General features: G+C 35.0%; 2 non-coding genes across 2 annotated transcripts; one reads left to right on the top strand and one right to left on the bottom strand.

Moving 5' to 3' along the window:
- Positions 1 to 579: 579 nt before the first annotated feature.
- trnav-cac lies at positions 580 to 652 on the bottom strand. Its single transcript has one exon. It is a non-coding gene; the product is annotated as a tRNA-Val (tRNA).
- Positions 653 to 1,007: 355 nt separating this feature from the next.
- On the top strand, positions 1,008 to 1,080 carry trnav-aac. The gene has a single exon. It is a non-coding gene; the product is annotated as a tRNA-Val (tRNA).
- Positions 1,081 to 14,114: the final 13,034 nt, after the last annotated feature.

The following is a 14,114-nucleotide window of genomic DNA, read 5'->3' as shown; positions in this document are numbered from 1 at the left end:
GTCTAATATTTTCTCCATACCTACAATAAAGTTCTATTAGATATTTCAAAATAGAAAGATGTAGCTGTAAGAAGTTGTTTTGACCAAAACTCATTTGACCTAATATCTTTAATTAAAGTACCTCCTCCCTCTAAAAATTTAAGGTAATATTTTAACAATTTAAGGACATGTGGACTAAACACATTCATATTTATTTAAGTGTTTTATTTTGATTTAGTTTCATGAACTCACAAAACCCCCTGCAGTTCCCCCCACAAACCCCCGGGCAGGGATAGTGATGGCACTAAAACTCAATAATAAAAAAATATTATATTGCTTTTCTTAAATGTCATGTGACTATCAACCAGCATCAGAGAAACGTAAACATGAAATCGGCGTGTTGTTAAATATTGAAATATTACCTTAAAATCTCATAGGGTACTTGAAGTAAATATTTTAGGCCAAATGAGTTCTGGGTCAAAACTTCTCATGGTAAAATTTTTCTTTATTCGTCTATTAGAGATTGTTTCTAAAACCCCGTCAAATCAACTGTTTGAAGAATGATATCCAATAAATAATTTGCGTTATAAAATTACCCTTTGTTTCCGCCCGGTTTCGAACCGGGGACCTTTCGCGTGTGAGGCGAACGTGATAACCACTACACTACGGAAACCTTGATGGATACAATATATGTCCTTTTTACTAAATCCAACATTACAGACATGTACTCCTCACCAATTTTATACCTTTGGTCCATACCTACAATACATTTCTGTTAGATATTTCAAAATAGAAAGATGTAGCTGTAAGAAGTTGTTTTGACCTAAAACTCATTTGACCTAATATATTTAATTAAAGTACCTCCTCCCGCTAAAAATTTAAGGTAATATTGTAACAATTTAAGGACATGTGGCCCTCACACGTTCATGTTTATGTAAGTGTTTTATTTTGATTTAGTTTCATGAACTCAAAAACCCCCTGCAGTTCCCCCCACAAACCCCCGGGCAGTGATAGTGATAGCAGCACCTGTTTCCGTAGTGTAGTGGTTATCACGTTCGCCTAACACGCGAAAGGTCCCCGGTTCGAGACCGGGCGGAAACAAGATTTTAGAGTTGGTTCTTTGGGGCAAAATCTACAGAGGTGTGGAGACAATGTGTCTCTTATTGCTGAGTTGGTTATGTATGGAGATAGAATTGTTGCTTAATTCCAAATAAATAGATTATGATCCACAAATAAATGTAAAGAGATTTAAAAATATTAAACATATTGACAAATAAATATAATAAGATCCACAAATAAATCTTAAAGTTTCACAAATAGGAATTAAATCCACAAATAATTAAAATGAGATTTGCAAATAACAAACATATTCACAAATATATATTTATGTCACAACGACAACTTTGTCTGGCATTTATTTGTGAATCGCGTCCTGTGCATTTGTAGATAGCTGCATGCATTTGTGAATCGTGTCCTGTGCATTTTTCGAATTGTGAAACATTTCTTGCGTCAAGACGTGCTGACAATCCACAAATACGTGGACTCCACCCACCGTCTACTCAAGCCAATCAGATAACAGCCATATTTCGCTGACCAGTCGTAGCACGATCTCGCTATAGCCAATCACGTTTTGCTTTACAATCAGGGCGGTCTCGTCCTGAGATAACTTCATTTATCTGCATTGGCTCAAATATGTAATATAAGGGCCATAAAAGGGGTAACTTTACAGTAAAAGATGTTTAAAATTGGATTTTGTTAGACCATTAGACTGTGTATCATGCCAACCAAGCCACAGTATTTGAACACAGTATTAAATGTGAAATTATGACAGATGGAGAGTCCTCTTACAAGGCATAGTAGTCATGGTTTATATTTATAAGAATGATATTTGACAAGTGTTGCTTTTACAAAACCACATTAACCAAACCCGTAAAAGCTCTGTTCATCTTCGGAACACAATTTAAGATATTTTGGATGAAAACCGGGAGGCCTGTGACTGTCCCATAGACTGCCAAGTAAATAGCAGTGTCAAGGTCCATAAAAGGTATGAAAGTCGTCAGAATACTCCATCTGCCATCAGAAGTGCAATCTGGGTTATATGAAGCGACGGGAACACTTTTTAAAGTGATTAATGACAAGATTTTCATTTTGGGGTGGAGTATCCCTTTAAGTCTAACATCTTGTAACTTTTCCCATTCTTTCTCTATGGCAGTGCTTAAAAATACAGATGCAATATACTTTTGGCCACACATAGATTTCAAGGTGCTCTTTCATATTTTGTTTTGCAGGGTATTTAAGTGGCACACAGTCATCTTTCAATCATTCACTGTAAAGCAGAGCAGATGCACAGCATATGAGGTCTGTGCATGTCTTATCAGATTGCCACAGACATTCCTTGCACAAAGTTATGTGTATATGTAGTGTTACGGTATTCTGTCCTTTTGCGCCTCCTCATTGTTTTCATTTGCACTTTTTGTTGCATCTTTTGGTTGCCAGAGGGTGCTTGTGTTGTGTTTTTCCTTTGTCTGTGTGCAGGGTGGAGACAAGCGGCAGGTGCGGTGGGTTACCTATGATGAGCTGACCTATTAAAGGATCTCTGTCCTCTAGCGTGGTGTGACCCGTTTGAGCTTGACTTCTCTCCAGCACCAGATTTTGAGCTTTTTTAATACTTTATCTTATGTTGTTTTCTTTTCTCTTCCCTTTTCTGGTTTATCTTCAGTATAAATTACTTTAATAAATGGTTATTTTGAGTTAACTTGCTTTGTGCGTGGCCTCCCCATTTATGTTACGCTGCCCTGAGCCTGGTAGTTTGTAACAGTAGATACATAAGGTTGTATTCTCAGCACTGAGAATTAAAATACCAAAAGCAGCTACATTTTCTTTACCTTTTGGAATTGTTTATAGACACTTTCCCTGTTTGTAGTTTTTATTTATTTATTTATTTAAGTTAGGGTTAGTATTTACTATTTAAATTTGTTCTTAATCGGTTTTGTAAAACATTTTAATGTTTTAAATATTTATTAGAATACAAAAAAAAGTTAACTGGAACTATTAAATCTGTTCTGTTCTGTTATTTAATTTATATAAAGTTTAGCAATGTTAATTAAATAACAACATAAATTTTAATAGTAACAGTTTTGGGAGTCCCCAACAACAGGTTGACATACATGCAAGGTGAAAAAACACTTTCATTGTCTTATTTTTTTTTCACTTATTTTTTTTTTTTTTTCCTCAAAGACCTTCTTTGCATGACACTAAACTGTGGTGATTGGTCTGATGACCCAGTCTGTTGTGATTGGTCTACTGTGTGCAGCGCATGTCATGTCACAGAACACCCATCACCATTACTTAGCCCACAGCTCGGTGGTAAACAGTGTTGCCAGACCTAATTGGGCTTCTTTTGGTAACGTCAGACTGGGAAAAAAATGCATTGGGCCGGCTGATTTGGACTGCTTTTTGATACAACTGGAAGGTGTTTCAGTTTCCTTGCTTGTAACGTCGGAAATTCAGTGTGAATAAATATTTCAGTGTGAAAGTCGCTAGGGACAGATGACCGTATCAGGGACAGATGGAATGTATCATTTGCACGTGCCAAATACATACAAAATTATGTCAAAATGCCCATCTTTATACTAAACATTGACGGTTATGGCTATGAAGTAGGGCTGGGTATCGATTCAGATGTCTCGATTCGATTCGATTTCGATTCACAAGTTCTCGATTCGATTAGATTTTTTAATATTATTACATTCAGTGAATATAGTTTTGATTCAAATGCTATTGATATATATATATATTTTTAAATGAACAGTAAACATCATTTTACAAATGGTGAATTTATAAAAAGAGATTAAGAGCCACAGGCCTGTATTTTAAACCTTTTCTTTTTTTTTGTATAGGGTCCTTTTTTAAACAATAATAGGGCCATATAAAATGTTCTTCTTAATTTTTCTGGTAATCAGATGAAAGCATAAAACAATTTAATTTATCTTAATCAAATGAAAAACCCTTTCATTTTTTGGCAAACAAAGTGCTGCACAACAAAGGTTTACTGTTAAAATTTAAAAAAAAAAGTGATTTCCTTTAAAAATAAAGATTTATTAATATTTATTAGTAGTAGTAGTAGCAGCATTGTTGTTACATTAAGTCTTAAGACTGCTCAATAGTAATATATTTTTGACAGTTTCTTCACATGAAACTAAACTTTTATTTTGACGGATTGCTGTGAGGAACTTGCAGCTGCTGTGTATGTAATATGACGGTAGCTTTGTCAGAATAAATGGTAAAATGCTAATGAAGTGACTCTCAGAGCAGCTGGGGATGAAATTTGTGTATTCATATCATCATAGTGAGACGACAGAGGCTGAAAACACCGCGAGCGTCGTCCATACTTGTGTAAACAAAACTGCGTTGCACCATCTGCCATTCATTCTTTCTTTGCGGAAATTATGGCGCCTTTACATGTGATATCAAATGCTTCTGCAAATTTTTAGTATTACTATACAATTTTACCTGAGCATTGCAAATCGTGCATATAGCTTTGTTCTAGTCAACAGTATCTCCACCATGATAAGCACTGAATGATTGACAGGCTTTCTGTTGTAACATTGCGCAAGGTAAATAAGAGGGTGACATTAGTGGAGAAGACTAATGAAAAGATTCACATTAATCAGATCTTCTTTTAAATGTTTGCTGAAATAAATACCGGAATAGATTGATCCGTGGCTTTTGAGAATCGATATCGAATCGACGTCATTTAAAAAAACAATTAATTGAAAAATCTATTTTTTTGCCCAGCCCTACTATTAAGTGAATGTAAACAGTTGAGAAACAAAACTTATGTGTAACAGTCAGATCCGTGCATGAGGTCTTAAAGAGAAAGCAACCTAAATAAACCTGCTGCTGTCTGTCATTAATGTTTATTTATACATTGAAGACTAATCAGTGTTATTTTAAAGGTGGCCCTTTTTACAAGATGTAAAATAAATCTCTGATGTCCGCAGAGTGTGTGTGTGAAGGTTTAGCTCAAAATACTATACAGATCATTTTTTATAGCTTGTTCAAATTGCCACTTTTAGGGTATGAGCCAAAACGCACCGTTTTCGTCTTTCCCTTTAAATGCAAATGACCTGGTGCTCACAGAGTAGATACCGGTGCTAGCCTTTGCAAATAAACACTCCACTATTAGTACAACCCTGTTATCTTTACAGAAAATGTACTCTGTTTAAAAGTCAGTCATCTGATTGTTCTGTGCATAAAAAAATGCACTTTATGAATTACACAGACAGGAGCACGGCACAATAAAAATAACTCATGGTGTCATACATACTTTATAAGCCCCATTTGTGATCATGAGCTCGACTAATTCCAGCGGTCGACTTCACATTGCTTTCATATTCTGGTAGCAAGTGCAGGTAGCATCAGTGAAAACAGACAGACAATGGTAGCAACATTAGCCTTACAAAGTGCCAAGAAGCTATTTCAGAAAGGCAATTTGGAAAACTAATTTGAACTCGCTTTGAACTCGCTCAGGGCGGTTCTATGTTAAAACGGCAGTGTCTGTCAACATTCGTGGGCGGGGCCTGTGGCTAATGTGACGTCACATTAACACCAAGCGGGAAAACAGGTAGTTGGGAGACGCTGCTTATGATTTATGGGGATTTAAAAAAAGGAGTGGGTGGATTTTTATCATTATAGGGTGGTTGTGTACACACACTGCCAACACACATTTATGTCCAAACACCATGTAAAAGTGAATTTTGCATAATAGGTCCCCTTTAAAGGTAAATAGATTATTCAGTTTCTGTGGTATTTCTGTACCTGAATATTATTGTTATACCTACCTGAAAAACCTAAAGCACTAAAGCATTTTATTTGTATCTTGTTATTGTATTTGTTTGTGCCATTGCTTGTCATTTATCTATTCTTATTTTATTACTGACTGTTTACTTGTCTTGTTTAGTTCAAATAAATTAAATTCAGAGTTTGAAATCAAAGTTCTTTTTAAGTATCTTCCTCACGATATAATTATGAAACAACAACATTATGAATTGAAAAACAAATACACTGGGTGACAAAACATTTAGGTTGGATGATTGTAGTTTAAAAATGTGTGTGTCAAAACATTTATGTTAAAAAACAACCCCCCCCCCCCATAAGAGCCACAACATATTGCTGTTAGCTGGTTAGAGGAGACCCACAAGCTGAGGGGAGCGAACACAACACACACAACTAAATACGTATTTTGCATGCTACAGTACAGAGTACATGACAGCAACAGGTTTTAAAAGATTACTCCACTTTCAGAATAAACATTTTCTGATCATTTACTCACCCCCATATCATCCAAGATGTCTCTCTTACTTCAGTCGCAAAGAATTTAAGGTTTTTGACGAAAACATTAACTTACAGTATTTTTCTCCATATAGTGGACTTCAGTGGTGCTAAACGGATTTAAAGTTAAAAATGCAGTTTCAGTGCAGCGTTAAAGGGCTCTACACGATCCCAGCCGAGGAATAAGGGTCTTATCTAGCGAAACGATCGGTCATTTTCTTAAAAAAAAAAAAAAAAAATAGATATCTATACACTTTTTTTAAGCGCAAATGCTGCGAGGCGCATGCGTACTCTGTCTGTGTACAACGGTTCAAGACAGGGTATGTCTAAAAACTACTATCACATTTCTCCTCCTACTTCAAAATCGTCCTACATCGTTGTTTTACCTATAACTGAGACTTGTTATAGCACTTGTATATCATTGCTCTTCTGTTGATTTTGATTGCTTCCGTTGTCCTCATTTGTAAGTCCCTTTGGATAAAAACGTCTCCTAAATGACTAAAATTAAATGTAAATTTACATATTGAAAATATGACTGCCTCTTTAAAAAATATAAAATAAATGTTACTAAATAAAGTCACCAAAACATTACCAAAAATCTTTTCTTTTTTTTTTACATTTTGTATATTTGACTTTTTTTGTATTTGACCAAATAAAATGCATAATAACATGTAAATTATATAAACTTTATAACTGTATGTTAACTAATGTCTCTCTCTCTCTCTCTCTCTCTCTCTCTCTCTCTATATATATAGTCCTTAATATAGCTTTAGAGCAGAAGTGAATAATCTAAAAACCTGAGATTTTTTTTTCCAGTTCCCAAGGTTGCAAACCTTTAATTTCTACCACTATATGGGCAAAAATCTAACTATATGGACATGCATTGTAATTCACTGTGCTGCTTTTACTACTGCTAATTCATTGATACTCACAAGAAGGACTGATGAAAGATTTTCGTTCCTCAGGTTTGGAGTAGGAGGGACATTTTTCAGAAACTTCACCCTCTGCTGAAAAACACTGGACTTGTCTTTCTGTCCAACCACTTCCACAGCTTGCAGAGCACTAATATATAAAAAAGAGGCAAATGTGCAAACATCTATTTTAAACAGACATGGGTTTAGTAATGACATTTAGTAATTAAGTATAATTTTAAATGTCGTATATTTTTTAAAATTAGGTATATATTATTTACTTAAGTCCAGATCTATTACAAGTCATGTCTTAAATTCAGCAAAACTGCACATCTCCATGTGTGTGGGGCAGGACAAGGCAGCAGAAAGCAGGACAAGATGTCCTCAGGAGGGGTGCTGGGGCATTCTAATGAAGAGTTAAGACTATACTCATAATTATCAATCCCATCGTGAACCTCACTGCAGGACACCAGCCTCCTCTGATACCTCTGACCACAGGTGACTGAGCACTAAAATGGAAAACAGCCTTGAAACCAAATCCACAGTGTCTAAAACTTTACTGTAAATCATCCTTGTAATTGGTGAATCATAAATGTGCACTTTACAAATTGCATCTAGCCTATTTATTTATTCAATATAATAGTTATTCAGTATTGAAAACATCTATTGGCATAGAACTTAAATAGTAAAATTATTTCCAAATATATATTTCTTTGTAATTTTATTTTTTTAGTAAAATTATTTCCAAATATATATTTCTAAATAATTTTATTTAGTTTTCTTTGGTTCATGCAGTTCGTCTCATGCACCTCATCTTCATCCTTATCCAAACACACCACTGCTCGAACCTTGGATCCAGAACCGCATGTTTTGCTGCAATAAAGGAAAACCAGAAAAGATCACCAAATTCTAGCAAGCAGGATAATAGTGGTACTAATTTGATCAGCTATGATAAGAAGTGAGCAGAAATTACATTACAACTTCAGGGTCTTGTATGTGTGCACTTTTGAAAACTACATAATTTGTATTTTGGTGGACTTAGAAGTAGAGTTCAGCACTAGCTAATATAATGTATGATGAATGCTAACCTTGACTAGAATCTCTAGGGTTAACTTCAAATGCAGAGAAAGTAAAGGAAGTGGGAAGAGAGGTACCTGTTTCTGGGAATCCTGTTGTATGCTGTAAATTTTTGACAGTGAGCAGCTCCAAGCTTTGTGCGAAGCAACTTGGCCCCTCAAGCATCCGACTGGCAAAGTGAGCGACTCTAATAGGCTCCAGCTGCCTGTGTCTGCTGTGAAGGAGGTGTTCTCAAGAGCAGTGCACTCAACTAATTACACTTCTTTTTAGTGCCGTGATTCCATGCTGCTAGATGACCCAGTTTTGAGTTTGTTGTCTGAAAAGTTTTTCTGTAGATTCTTCTCAGCCTTGGGTTTGTTTCCCAAAAGCAACTATGGTCACAAGTTCTATCATTACCAATAGAGTTCAGTGAAACTTACCACCATAGTTAGCTAACAATGCTTTTGGGAAACACACCCCTTTTTGATTCAAAGACCCCAAAGCTGTCCTACACTATACTCGAAGGCCCACATATAACATAATATTACCAGAGCTACTGTTAGCAGAAACTGGAAGTAATGATATATACTCTATCATTAAGGTAAAAATGAGTAAATGTCTAAAAAAAAAAAAAAAAAAAGAGGAAATATCTGAAATTTATTTTTTGTTCCACAGAAGAAAGAACAACCCTATGGGTTTGGAGCAAAATGAGGGTGATTAAATTCTGAAAGATATTTTTGGGGTGAACTATCCCTTTAAAAAAAAAACTTACAGAGCTAAGGACACTAAAAAGTAGGCAGTCACTATTGTGCTCTATTACAGTTTGCCCGTATAATCTCAGATGCTTGAGATACATCTACATTCTTATGCTCATACACACACTTGCTACTCATCATGCACACTCATTTCATTCTCTCTCTTTCTCACATATTCACCTCCTGCCAGTCTCCTTTGCCCCATCGGTAGTGGGAGACACAATCAGTGTCCCGACAAGGCTGGGTAGAGGGTGGGCGAATGAGACTGGAACATTTAGACTCCGTCTTGCACTTGTCACCACTGAAACAAGAAACCTCACGATGTTGCAGTCCATTCCCACACGATGATGAACACTACGGAGAATGACAGGTGGGTTAATGGAACTCATCAATTCTACATTTCTGTTATATGTTTACATAATGTAACAGCCTTAACAAATCACAGCTGTCCTCTAGTTTGTTCAGATAGTAATTACTTTCATTGAATGTCATAAATCAAAATGTGATGACAGGTACGGATGGGATTACAGTGAATACAATTGTTTGCACAATCCTGCTCTGTTAAAGCTCAGAAAGGTGCTGCTGTACCTGAATGTATGTTTTTCAGCTGAGACCAAGAATGAGGTCAAAGTTGAACAAATGTCTATATCATGCATATTCTATTGTGTTTTACAGAACGTTTTGTAAATGTGACAAGCCTAGGTGGGTTTTTCACTGCATGAATGCCATCCAAATGCAGGCAAAGGGTAAAAGAGAGAAGAAAAGGAATTCAGCTCTTCCAAAATAGCCAGCTAGTATTTTTGGCAAACAAATCCTGCCAGTTTACTTTAACTTTCATTTCACCGTATCATCAAGTCTGCTTGTGGTTAAGTTTTACATGAGTTTACATATTTGTCATAGTGTGTAGATGTTGTATTTGTTCATGTGTATTTGGTTGTTGATTGGAAATGTTGTTGCATTGCACAGTATCAAGAATATTTTAAGATAACAAGCAGAGATCTTCCGTGTATGGTAGTAGATTTTGAGTGCTACTATGCATCCCATTGGGAAATATATTAAAACTGTGAGTGGACTCTGAGCACATCTAACACTCTGAATTATGTTGCGTTTGGAGAAACAGAACAATATTCATTTTAAATTGCTTGTTAAATATATTATTTTGGTTTTGACGGGGCAGTATTCGAATAAGCAAATGAATAAGTATGCATAAATGTGGGCTTTTAATAGTTTTCTAACTTTGTGAAATTGGGACATGCTGTGCAATATAAATACATATACGTTTCTGCATATCTGCTTTCCTTCTCTTCAGTTATTTACACAACACAGCCTGCTCCTGTAAATCTCCAAATCTTGATGCTGCTGGTGATCTAGAATATAGATTTACACTATCGTTCAAAAGTTTGCTTTTAGTAAGCTTTCTTTAAAGAAATGAATGCTTTTATTTAGCAAGGCAATGCATTATATTGATCAGAAGTGACAGGTAAGGCCTTTACAATCTTACAAAATATCTGTTTAAAAAAAAAAAATTAAAGAATCTTGAAAAAAAGTATGATGGTTGACACAAAAATATTAATCAGCATAACTGTCTTCAGCATTAATATATTAATATTAATATATTATAAGTATGAACATTATTTATATCAATATTAATATATAATAATATATTTAAACATTTATTATAATATTAATGTTATTTTAATATATTATCATATTGTTAATAATAATAATAATAATAATAATAATAATAATAATAAATGTTTCTTTAAGCACCAAATCAGGTTATTAGAATGATTAATGGCTTTGTAATGGCTGCTGAAAATTCATATTTAAATTTACATTAAAGTTGCATTTTAGAATGCATTGTAAATTACAACATAAAACAGTTATTTTAAATTGTAATGATATTTTACTTTTGTACTGTTTTTACTGTACTACTGTTTAAAAGCTTTCCCGCCTTCCACTTGGGGCACCTCCCACCTCTGCAGCGCCTTTGCTTTTGTGGGATGGACAGGTGTAGTCAGTTCTCTTCTGGGATTGGCTGGTCCGAGTGACTGACACTAGTCACATTACGGTACTTGTATCCTCTCCCACAGGACAACGAGCACTGCAAGAAGGGGAAGAATGCTACAGTGAAATCCAGCTGCTTGATCAACACAAGCCTAATTAGTGTGTCATTTGTGGTGATTATGTTTGATTATGAAGCTGATTATGTCTAAATATGTGAATTTATGGGTATGTCAAAGTAAGCAAAAGAATAGATCAATCCTGTGGTAATCATTGTAATTATGTTCAAATTTATTACAATTTTGACAGTACATCATGTTATGTGGAGAATTAGTATATGGACATTTACAGAGTAAGATACCAACAACATAATATATTATATACAATGAATGCAGCATAAACAAATCATTTGTTTTACCTCAAATATTATTTACAGTATAAAAAGGGGAAATCAAGTGTCTCTGAATCATAATGAATGGCAATCGCTACATCTGCTCACTGAGCCGAAGAAACAGTGACATATTTTCTGGCACCAGCGGATGAATAGAAAAGAGAGAGACAGGCTTCCCTGGACCCCAGGATAGGAGAGGAAAGGACAATCAAAGGGCCCGGAGAGGGAGGATGGATATGATACGACAAGTCTGAAGTTGAATGAGTCCATTCCCTGCATGCTTTCATAAAATACAGGAACTAAGAGAACAGAAACTTCCCAATTGGATAATGTGTTCCTGGGCATACTTTTTCAAGCAAGTAGCAAGTCAGTATGTCACAGTTGTATTTAAGGTGATGGAATTTATCCAAAGCCCTAGATATTGATTCATAATAAATCATTATGAATGAATAAATGAGTAAATCACACTTGCTTACTCTGCCTTAGAATGTTATAGTGTGTGTGTGTGTGTTTATGTGTGACAATGTGTAATATATATAATCTTTTAAGAATTCGATGCAGTTACAAGTATGAAAGGTGCATACTTTTAGTTGAATGTGAGTGTGTGAAGGTCTCTTTAGTTGATATGAAACAACAATAAACTTATATTTACTAAATGGTATCACAATCTTGGTGCTGATTTCGGTCATCAGATCTAAAGCACTTAAAATGGCTGTTATTTTAATTATTGACATTTGAAATGGATTTTAAATACAGCAATAACGTGTGTGTGAATATTAAGGGGCCATATCAATCATTCAGTTTATTTTCATATGGCAAGACATTTATTTCAGTCGCAGTTAAGGTGAGGAAAGCTGCCATACTGTTGTTCAGAATGTTAGTACAGTACCTTGTTAAATGAATGCACCACTGATTTAAAGAGCATAAATGACCAACTTTTCCACTCAAAAGGATTCCAATGCAGGGTCATTTACTTAAAAATTCCCTTCATCTAAAAACCACCCACAATCTTGAAATGCACAAGCTTTGCTTCCAAGAGTGAACTATTTCCGAATTTCATCAAATTGACAATGGAAAACTAAGATTTTTTGCCAAAAATGAACAAAACATCTGTATATTTGTGATGCTAATAAAACAAGTTCAAAACAAATATTCCAATGAATGACATCTGAGTGCAATCAAATTGTAATGCCACTCTTCGGTTAACAATCAGATTAAACCAACTTTTTTTTTTTTTTGCTTGCCACAAATGATCAGTCCAGGGATAACAATGTACTTGGCCACGTGCCTCACTACATTCCAATGTTAGAACTTCCGAGTATCAAACTGCACACAGATATCCAGGCCGCAGAGGCCTCCATGCTATGTGGGGCCATTGCTCTTGCCATTCATTCTTCCCATAAGAATAAAACTCTTTCTGAGAAGTGCGTCCATTCTGATTAGATGAGGTTGAAAGGCCGGTAAAGACCTTCCCACAGATCAAAGACCATCCTTGGCCCCCCATGCTCTTGCCATTGTTGTTTTGATGTATGCTCACTCGGTTGACTGTTACCATATCACCGCCATCAGGTCTGGTTAATATCCTGTACCGTCCAAAAGGACAATGGTAGTAGATTCTTGTAGAGATACTGAGACGAGTGAGCACCAAAAAAGACCCCAATTTAAAAGGATACTCTACCCCAAAATGAAAATTTTGTCATTAATCACTTACCCCCATGTCGTTCCAAACCCGTAAAGCTTTGTTTGTCTTCGGAACACAGATACTGGGACGAGGCTGGAACAACATGGGGGTAAGTGATTAATGACAAAATTTTCATTTTTGGGGTGGAGTATCCCTTTAAGGACAATTAAAACAGGTAATACAGATGTTCAATACTCAGATGAGAAATTAAATAAAAGCAGCAGGATAACACAAAAAGCCAAACAGAATTAGAAGTTTGACACAAAGAAATAACAGATATTAAGCGCAGTAATTTTGTACCTTCCTTGATTCATTACATATTCAGAACATATGCTTAATCGGCAGATTAAAATACTGTCTTTTTTTTTTTTTTTTTTTTTTTTTTTTTTAAAGGTTCTGAAAACCTTCAGAATAATACAAGATATTCAACATTCAAGGTCATTTTCTTTCCTAGATAACTAATTCACAAATCTTCTAGTATTATTAATTACAAAAATGTGCCTACTTTTCCAAACCACATCAATAATAATAATAATAAAAAAAGAAAAAGAATAACTTTGTGTTTAATTTGACCATCATCATGAACAGGTTCAAACAAATATGGACAAACATATGGCAGCAGAAATAAATACAAATACATACAATAATATACAGAAATGTACATGCACACCTTCATTAATACTGCCATTTGATTTAAACTGCCTCATTTTCAGTCTGGTTACATTAACAGACCATGTCATAAAAGGGAATAGCACCATAGACACTACAGCACTGTGGCATCTTTGGAAAAAAAAACATTGCATAAATACAGTGCTGTGAAAAAGTAAGTACAGCCCATTAAAAAAGTGTTGTTTTTAGGACAGATATTGGATTGCATTGCATCAGTGTTAATAGATAAATTATAATTTAATAAATCATACGTAGAATGGACATTTTATAATTATTTGTGCCATTTCTTGTGTTGGGAAACTTTTTTACATCACTGTTTGAATCTTTAAATATAT

This window comes from Cyprinus carpio, chromosome A11 (genome assembly GCF_018340385.1).
Source record: "Cyprinus carpio isolate SPL01 chromosome A11, ASM1834038v1, whole genome shotgun sequence".
Classification (NCBI taxonomy): Eukaryota; Metazoa; Chordata; class Actinopteri; order Cypriniformes; family Cyprinidae; genus Cyprinus; species Cyprinus carpio.
This window is presented reverse-complemented; position numbering and strand designations above follow the sequence as displayed.